Source organism: Triticum dicoccoides, chromosome 3B, assembly GCF_002162155.2.
Source record: "Triticum dicoccoides isolate Atlit2015 ecotype Zavitan chromosome 3B, WEW_v2.0, whole genome shotgun sequence".
Lineage (NCBI taxonomy): Eukaryota > Viridiplantae > Streptophyta > Magnoliopsida > Poales > Poaceae > Triticum > Triticum dicoccoides.
The window spans coordinates 757,631,253-757,640,028 of NC_041385.1; the positions used below are offsets into that span (position 1 = coordinate 757,631,253).

At 49.7% G+C, this 8,776-nt stretch overlaps 1 pseudogene; it reads right to left on the bottom strand.

Moving 5' to 3' along the window:
• Window positions 1–3,483: 3,483 nt before the first annotated feature.
• LOC119278313 lies at window positions 3,484–8,746 on the bottom strand (annotated as a pseudogene).
• Window positions 8,747–8,776: the final 30 nt, after the last annotated feature.

The window sequence follows — 8,776 nt, forward strand, 5'->3', positions numbered from 1 at the left end:
CGGGTTCGAGAACTATGTAGACATGACCGAGACACATCTCCAGTCAATAACCAATAACAGAACCTGGATGCTCATATTGGCTCCTACATATTCTACGAAGATCTTTATAGGTCAAACCGCATAACAACATACGTTATTCCCTTTGTCATCGGTATGTTACTTGCCCGAGATTTGATCGTCGGTATCATCATACCTAGTTCAATCACATTACCGGCAAGTCTCTTTACTCGTTCTATAATGCCCGTAACTAACTCATTATTCACATTGCTTGCAAGGCTTATAGTGATGTGCATTATCGAGAGGGCCTAGAGATACCTCTCCGATACACGGAGTGAAAAATCCTAATCTCGATCTATGCCAACCCAACAAACACCTTCGAAGACACCTGTAGAGCATCTTTATAATCACCCATTTACGTTGTGACATTTGATAGCACACAAGGTGTTCCTCCGGTATTCGGGAGTTGCATAATCTCATAGTCTAAGGAACATGTATAAGTCATGAAGAGAGCAGTAGCAATGAAACTGTAACGATCATAATGCTAAGCTAACGGATGGGTCATATCCATTCACATCATTCTCCTAATGATGTGATCATGTTCATCAAATGACAACACATGTCTATGGTTAGGAAACATAACCATCTTTGATTAAACGAGCTAGTCTGGTAGAGGCATACTAGGGACAATATATTTTGTCTATGTATTCACACATGTACTAAGTTTCCGGTTAATACAATTCTAGCATGAATAATAAACATTTATCATGAATTAAGGAAATAAATAATAACTTTATTATTGTCTCTAGGGCATATTTCCTTCACTTTGTTCATTTCCTGATATCAAGTCATTATTGTCTTTATCTGGCAGGGTTTGGAAAGAGTTCACCGGAATTGTTCGGGGACTGTCGAGGGAGCTGTCATTTACAATCCCAAAAGTAAGTAATACTAGCTAGTTCCACGTATATCCCATTCATTCTAGCTAGTTTCATCAATATCATTTAGCATGGTTGATTATCAGTTTGATTGAACTCTACTTCTCGTAAAGTGCTTGTGGGAGAAAGTCGGGAATGATTTTTGTGGATACTACGTTTGCGAGTTCATATACAACACGACGGCCTTTAAGCGGGGCTACTCTAAAAAAACAATATGAAGTATGTAAACAAGAATATTCACAATTTTATTTTATTACCATCATTTGTGTTGAGTTGCATTCATATATGTGTATTGACCCCCTTCTTTAAATTAGATGTCGCAGATGTGGGATGAACTCCTACCACATGATCGCATACGAGCAATTCAAGAGGAATTGGCGGGATTCTTTCTTAACCACGTCATACCTAAAGCCAGAGAATACCATGTGGAAGTTGAAACCGATTTTAGATATTAGGGATTGTAAGACATGTTATATTGTATATATGTAGTAGCGTCGGATAGATATATGTAAACTTTGGTCCTGGTTGGATGTCTTTTGGTCCCGGTTGGTATTATCAACCGGGACTAAAGGTCCTCCTGCCTGGGCGCCCCGCAGCAGCCACGTGGAGCCTCTTCTGTCCCGGTCCGTAAGCGAACCGGGACTAAAGGTTTTGGGCTTTAGTCCCGGGCCATTTTCTACTAGTGATCATATATATGCATTAGACTGGATACAAGTTTATATTTCTGGACAGTTGGATCAGACTCTGGATAAGTGAACAAATGTGACATTCCAGATTAATTTTCTCCATAATCCCGAGTGAATAGCCCAAATGTGAATTATCACTTTTCGCGTTATGGTTCCAGAAAACTACCGAAAATTTGTTTGTGACTGATAACTACCACTTTCGATGTCAGCTGTTTCAAAAAACCCAAATCGCCGAGTGCTTTACATGGCGGCCCCACATGTCAGCTAATGGTCAAACTAACAGTTTGTTTAGGAGCGTACCGCAACTGCCATAATCACGATCAATTGGAAAGCACTCGGCGTTTTGGGTTTTTTGAAACAGCCGACGCCGAATGTGGTAGATATCAGTCACACACAAATGTTCGGTAGTTTTTTAGAACCATAAGGCAAAAAGTGGTAGTTTTATACTGTTCACTCTCATAATCCCATATGCTACGAGTAAATTACAGAAAACCACCACTTTGAAGGTAAGCTTTGTGAAAACCACTACAATACATTTTTTTGCAAAAAAACACCGTGTCTACCGTAATCTTTTTGCAAATAACACTGATCGGCGGATTTGCCTCTGTTGAGTATGTTTATGACAGATGGGGCCCACTAATCAGGCTGATGTGGCACCAATTTCTAACACCGTTAAGTTCAACCGTTTTACTGGACATGGAGCCCACTTGTCAGCATTTCATCCTGATTTATCTCTCTGCCACCGATCCAGCAACATGCAGCAGCGCTGCGCCGCCCATCACCATTGCCCTTGAGCTCCACGAAATTCACCGCCATTAACCAGCCCTCACCCAGATCCGGCAAGAATTGAGTCGCCGCCCTCTCTATACATCGGTTTCGTGCTCCTCCGCCGTGAGCGACGGCGGGACTTGGATGAGGTCGGCAACCCCGGCGATGCACGGCGTCCTTGGCGCGTGGCGGAAGGCTGCCCCTCGGCCGGGGGCGGGACTGGCGGCGTCCTCTGCCTCCCCTCGATGCGGAAACAGCGACGACGGCCCTTGCCTCGGTTGGGGTCAGGACGGGCGACGGCAACCGAGCCGCCGGCGACTTCCACACTCAGATCCATTCTCCCCGCTCCAATCCAGCTGGTGCCGCTACCTCTGCGCTCGAGCCGCCATCGACGTAGGAGATGCAGCAGCCAGTGAGTAGGGTGGTCGCCGTGGCTGAGGAAGGAGACGGCGACTCCTTGCTCGAGCACCACGTCGGGTGCGGGCCTTCGGGCATGCGCCATTGACCACGGGGGCAGGGACGGGCGGCAGCGAGCTGGTGAAGATAAGGCGAGAACCAGATTTTTTTATTTTTTGTTTCAGTGATAGGTGGATCCCACAGGGCTCCACACAAGAGGATAACGTCCCAAACATCGCCGTTACATGCGAGGTGTTAAGCGGTGCCACATCAGCCTGACTGACGGGCCCCATCTGTCATAAACATACTCAACAGAGGCAAATCCGCCGATCAGTGTTATTTGCAAAAAGATTACGGTAGACACGGTGTTTTTTGCAAAAAAAAAATGTATTGTAGTGGTTTTCGCAAAGCTTGCCTTCAAAGTGGTGGTTTTCTGCAATTTACTCCATATGCTACACTACTTTACCTCTTCACCATACATCTCACCAGGTGCAGGCCTTCTAGCTTTCTGAAGCTTACTCCCGCTTCTGCCTGGGATCATGGTGGAATCCTTTTGCGCCCTTTCAGCAAATGACTAAACCGACAACTTATCATTTTCTATGAAATGTACGTACTCCCTCCGTTAAAGAATAAATGACCCAACTTTGTACTAGCTTTAGTAGTACAAAGTTGGGTCATCTATTTTGAAACGGAGGGAGTACTTGTTATAGCAAGTAATGGGCAGTCAATGACTTTGATCTCCCACTCCCGCTGGTAGGTGTGCTCTGCATCTGCTCGCCACATAATGGGCAGTCAGTGAGCCTTCAATCTTTTCTTCTCGTTTCTTGTCTTCTTACACAGATGCTACACAATTCTAAGTTCCAACACACACAAGCAAACAGTGACACCGATGTCTTCCTGGCTCGCTACAGCTTCCAGTAGACCCCGGCCCGGTGGAGGAGGCCGGCGAGGAGCGCCCAGAGCAGGATCTGCGAGACGAGGACGTAGAGGAGGATGCCCACCCTCTCCGAGTGCCACACCCGGACGAACACGTGCTTCCTCACCCAGTAAACCTGCAGTACGTGGTGACAGAATTTCTCTTTCTCAACATGCGCTGAAGCCCGAAGGCGGTCGATCGATGGCAGGCAGGTTCGTTGCAGTTACCAGCGTGTTGTTGGTCCCGTCGTAGTACCAGCCGTTGAGGAAACCCTCGAAGATGCCGGCCGCCGCCATCACGTACACCAGCATCGCGTTCATGCCGACCCACCGCAGTGGTGCGAAGACATAACGCAGGCTCACGACGTCGACCTGGGGAAGCCACCAGGTGTCAACAATGTTGTCGTCGACGATGCTCAGGATGTCAGCCATGGAAGATTTGAATATTCAGGATGTCAGGCTGTCATATGGAGGATTTTGAATATTCTCTTTTTTTCTTTTTCTGCCGATGTTCAATTGTTCATTAATTATTAAGAAATAAATCTAGTTTTGTAAAATTGAGAAGGGCTTACAAGGAAGTAAAGCATGGAGAAGACGATGCCAGCGGCGCCGGCGGTCACGCAGATGTAACTGAGCGTGTACAGCTGTTTGTTCAGAGGAATCGCTGCAATGAAATGTGAAAGAGCAAACTTTGTTGAATCGTGTTCAGATAGGGGAGGAGTGGAAACATGTATGAGTTGTAACTCTTTTTTGTTGAATGTGTACTATGTAGTCTGGTTACCATGAGAGAAGTGCAGAATGATTCCGAGGAGGAGGAGAGCTATGCCCATGGTGACCCACTGCTTTAGCCTGTCCATGTGACTCTGAAATTTCAGGAACAATAAACATGTCAACAGTCAGCAGCCTACTCTACACCGACAGAAAAAGCCTGACATGTGAGGAAAAATCACCTTCATATGAACAAGCACGTGCCCGTAGTGTACGCCGATGATCGTACTTAACACCGCAGAAAATGAGCTGCAAAAGCAACAAGGAACAGTGTCAACACTCAACAGTGAATTATAGATACATCTGATGATCAGAAATCCCCCGTTGACACCACACAGAATACTACCTTACCTTAGTAAGCCTTCAGGTTCAAATGGCGAGGCACACCAGGCCGGGGCGTCCCTTTTGAAAGGCCCCTCGTGTGGGGAATCATCAGTACAGTCCTGCGTAGACCGGTGCATAAGTTGGCGGGTAAGAGTTTGGAAATAACTGCAAAGGACAGACATGAATGTTTTGTTATCTGAAAAGTGAAAACACACGCCCTGTGCCTCCTCCATGCAGGTTTCTGGTACAGGTGATTGATGCCGAGAACTTTACGGTCGATGTAACCTACAGCATTGCAAGGAGGGCTCAGATTTCCCCTTGTGCCACAGGTCACCTAATAAATCAGACAACACTGTAAATGAGTTTCGACTTTCACAAAACTACTTTGATTGTACAGGTGCAAAACAATAACACTGTCATGGCACAGTTTTGAGTATGATTTGTATATTGGACTCTGTTTAGTATCACTAACTAACATGAAAACAACCTGAAGTACAAAGAACTGAGTTATACATTGCTGTTGAAATGTAGTTTGTTCAGCTTGTCATGGCAAGAAATGGTGAAGAATGGCAGGATTCCTGGGCTTGCCCAGCGATATGTTTACAAAATCATTTTGTCAGTAGATTGTTTTTGAAGACGCAAAGTATCTATACAAACTTTGACTCAACTAATTAAACATGCAATACGATGCAAGATTAATTCTACGCTCAAACGAGTAGTATGGAACATCAACAATTTCACAAGAAAATAAAGAAAGTAAAATGACAGAGCTTGAAGTCTCATACTGTTAAAACTTTGCCATAGTTTGGGCTGTCGACATTTCGCACCGTGAACTCCCAGTCCGGAACGTAAATCCCGTAAACAAGGGACAAGTAGATCAGGAGAATGCAACATGCGACAATCCTTGTAGATAAACAGAAGCCACAATCAGTATGTGAAATCTGCAATGCCTAACAATTCAGATGACATCAAAAAGCATATACCATTGGGAAAGGTACAGCCTGAAAACTGAGAAGAAGCCTGAACTTGACTGATCCTGAACCCTCGCGTCTTTTGTTGCGATCTCCATAACTGCAACCACCAAGTATGCAAGGGCAATCCTCTGAAGAAGCAAATACAAAATCACTCCCTGACGTATGCATTCGTTCTTTTCAAGTATGTAAAGTAAATTTTGCGTGGTTTCGTACCTGGAGGATACCACACCATCTTATGTGCTTCATGTCAACACCATAGGTGAGTTCATCTGGAGCATGGGAGTAGCCACCTGAATATGGTGAGACATTGTCAACTTGTTAGAATTCCATCTTTGCAAAGAGGGGAATTTAAGCATCAGGTGTTGGCCCTGAATTTAAGAAGCTAACTGGGGTGTAGATGATCAGATACCTTGCAGCAAGATCCCCCAGAAAAGCAGCTTCAGTGTTCTTATGACTACTCTCCTGATCGCCCGGCTGCGGTCTGGAATCCTCTGCGCGTTTATTGGAATTCGAAGTTAAGAACAGCCAATGGTTGGACGAACCTATCTAGTAGAGTATATACGTACAAGGGGAAACTTGAAAATTCAGCTGGTCATTGCAGTCTGAACCAACAAAAGTGGTACATTTCAGAATAGAGTTCAGAGTAAGAATGGAACACCTTGAGGGATAGGGGGATGGCCATGCCAACGATGAAGAGGAAGCAGGGCATGACGAAGTCGGCGAGGTTGCAGCCGTGCCACGGCGCGTGCCCGATGACCGGCCACTCGCCGCCGGCGCCGTCCACCAGTATCATCAGCTGCAGCACCGAAACGAACACGCACGGTTGGAAGAGCTTGGATCAGGCAGACACGAAACTTTGCTTGTGGCATAGGAACTAAGCAGGTGTGGTCGTGTTGGTGTGGAAGGGGAAGGGGCCGGGCTGCGTACAGCGACGGTGAGGCCACGGAAGACGTCGAGGGAGGCGACCCGCCTGCTGCTGCTCCGGCGAGGCGCCTTCTTGTCGCCACCATCGTGATCATCCGCCGCCTCATGTAGAGCACGGTGCCGCTCAGGGTCCTCCTCGGCGCCGGCGGCCGCGGCCGCGGCCGCGCCGTGCCGCTTGGCGACGCTCTGGCCCCCGTCCATCAAGGACAAGGCAAAGCAGGAGACGTGCGTCGCCAACGCGGAGGGCGACAGGGGATATGGGGAGGAAGAAGATGAGGAGGAGGATTCCGATTCCTGGAAGCAAGCAAGCACCGCACCAGCTGGTCACTCTCGCGTGGATCACCACTCGCTCACCGGACAGCGACGCGTTTGGATCGGAGCTGGCTGAAAGATTGGACGCACACGGAGCTCTTCTTATCCCTTCTCGTCGTCGTTTTCGACGGAAGCTACGCTATCTTGGAACATTGGGTCAAAGTTTTTTCCGGCGACGCAGTGAAAAGCTGCTGGATTTGCTGAGCGACACATTTTTTTTGTTCCGGGAAATGGCTACTCCCGTGACTACGGGAACCATGTTTTCTTCGACTGTAATAATAATAGATAATTTATATCGGGGGAACTGGAAACACCAATAATTTGAGGCTACTAGAACATGGGGCAGCAGATCATGCGAGATAGCATGCATCACTACGAATCGCGGACAGAATCGCGGCGATCAATCGAATCGAGCAGTTGATTATTGGGCCTGCAACTGCGAGACGATCTTGGCCACGGCCTGCGCCGAGATGGGCGACAGGCTCAGCGCGCACAGGCTCTCCCACGCTGCCGCCACGGCCGACGGCTCTTCCTTCTTCTCCTCCTCTTCCTCACTCTCCTTCACCTTCTCGTCGTTCTCATTCTCCTTCCCCTCTTCCTGCTCCTCCTTGAGCTCATTCTCCTTCTGCTCCTGCTCCTTCTCGGCGGCCTCCTTGAAGAAGAAGAAGGCGGCGTGCGTGGACCCGACGATGCTGCGGGCGGCCTCGCGCGCCTCCGGCAGCCGGTCGTTCAGCAGCTCGGCCGCCACCTGCAGCAGCGCCGGCAGGCCGAACTCCTTCATCGTCTCCACGTCCTGCCAATTCACACATGATTCGCGGGTGAGGAAAATAAAACAAACAGAGCGAGTTCCGCTGCCTGGATTTGAGTCGACAAGCGGTACGTACCATCCTGGCTGCGCAGTGCGCCATGGCGACGGCGGCCTTGGCGCGGACCCTGAGGTTGGCGTGGTGGACGTACGACTTAAGCTTCCTCAACAGGGGCAGGGGCGGCATGGAGGTGGCCATGGCGCGCATCGCCTTCTCGGCCTCCTCGCACACGAACCGCTTGTCCTGCGACGCCTTGAGCAGCAGCTGCAGCAGCAGCTTGTCGAACGCGTCCGCGGACGCCGAGGAGATGAGGTTGCCGAAGCCCGTGAAGACGTCCGTGCAGGCCATGACGGAGGTCTTGAGCACCGCGCTGCGCGGGTTCTTCATCGTCTTCACGATCCCCAGCACCACCTTCTCCCTGCCATTAACCAAAGGGATCTCAGATCAGATCCAGAACGGAATTCGACAGAAATTAACAGGCAAAATCGGAGGAGACAGAGAGGAGCTTACAGGATGGGGGCGAGGAGGGCCGGGTGGTGGATGGCGAGGCGGCGGGCGTCGTTGAGGGCCTCGCAGACCTTGACCCAGTCCTTGGAGTCGAGCCCCGCCACGAGGCCGGCGGCGCGGGCCTTGGGCGCCGGCACGGGCAGCAGGTCCTCGGACCGGACGTACTCCACGGCCGGCTCCGCCGCGGCCGCCGCCACAGGCGACGCGGGCTTGGTCAGCGGCGCCGAGTTCTCGTCGTTGCGCTGCTGCTGCTTCCTGCCGTTGCCGCCGCTGCCGGTGGGGGAGAGCAGCTTGGCGGCCTTCTTGGGGCGCTGGTCCGCCACGGCGGCCGGCAGCGTGTTGTCGAGCGCGCGGAGGGCCATGGGTGGGAACGGGATCACTTGCTGATGGATGGAGACGCCGAGATTCGGAGGGAGGATGAGAGATTTGGAGGGGTGCGGCGGCGTCGGAGTTTAAAATGGGGA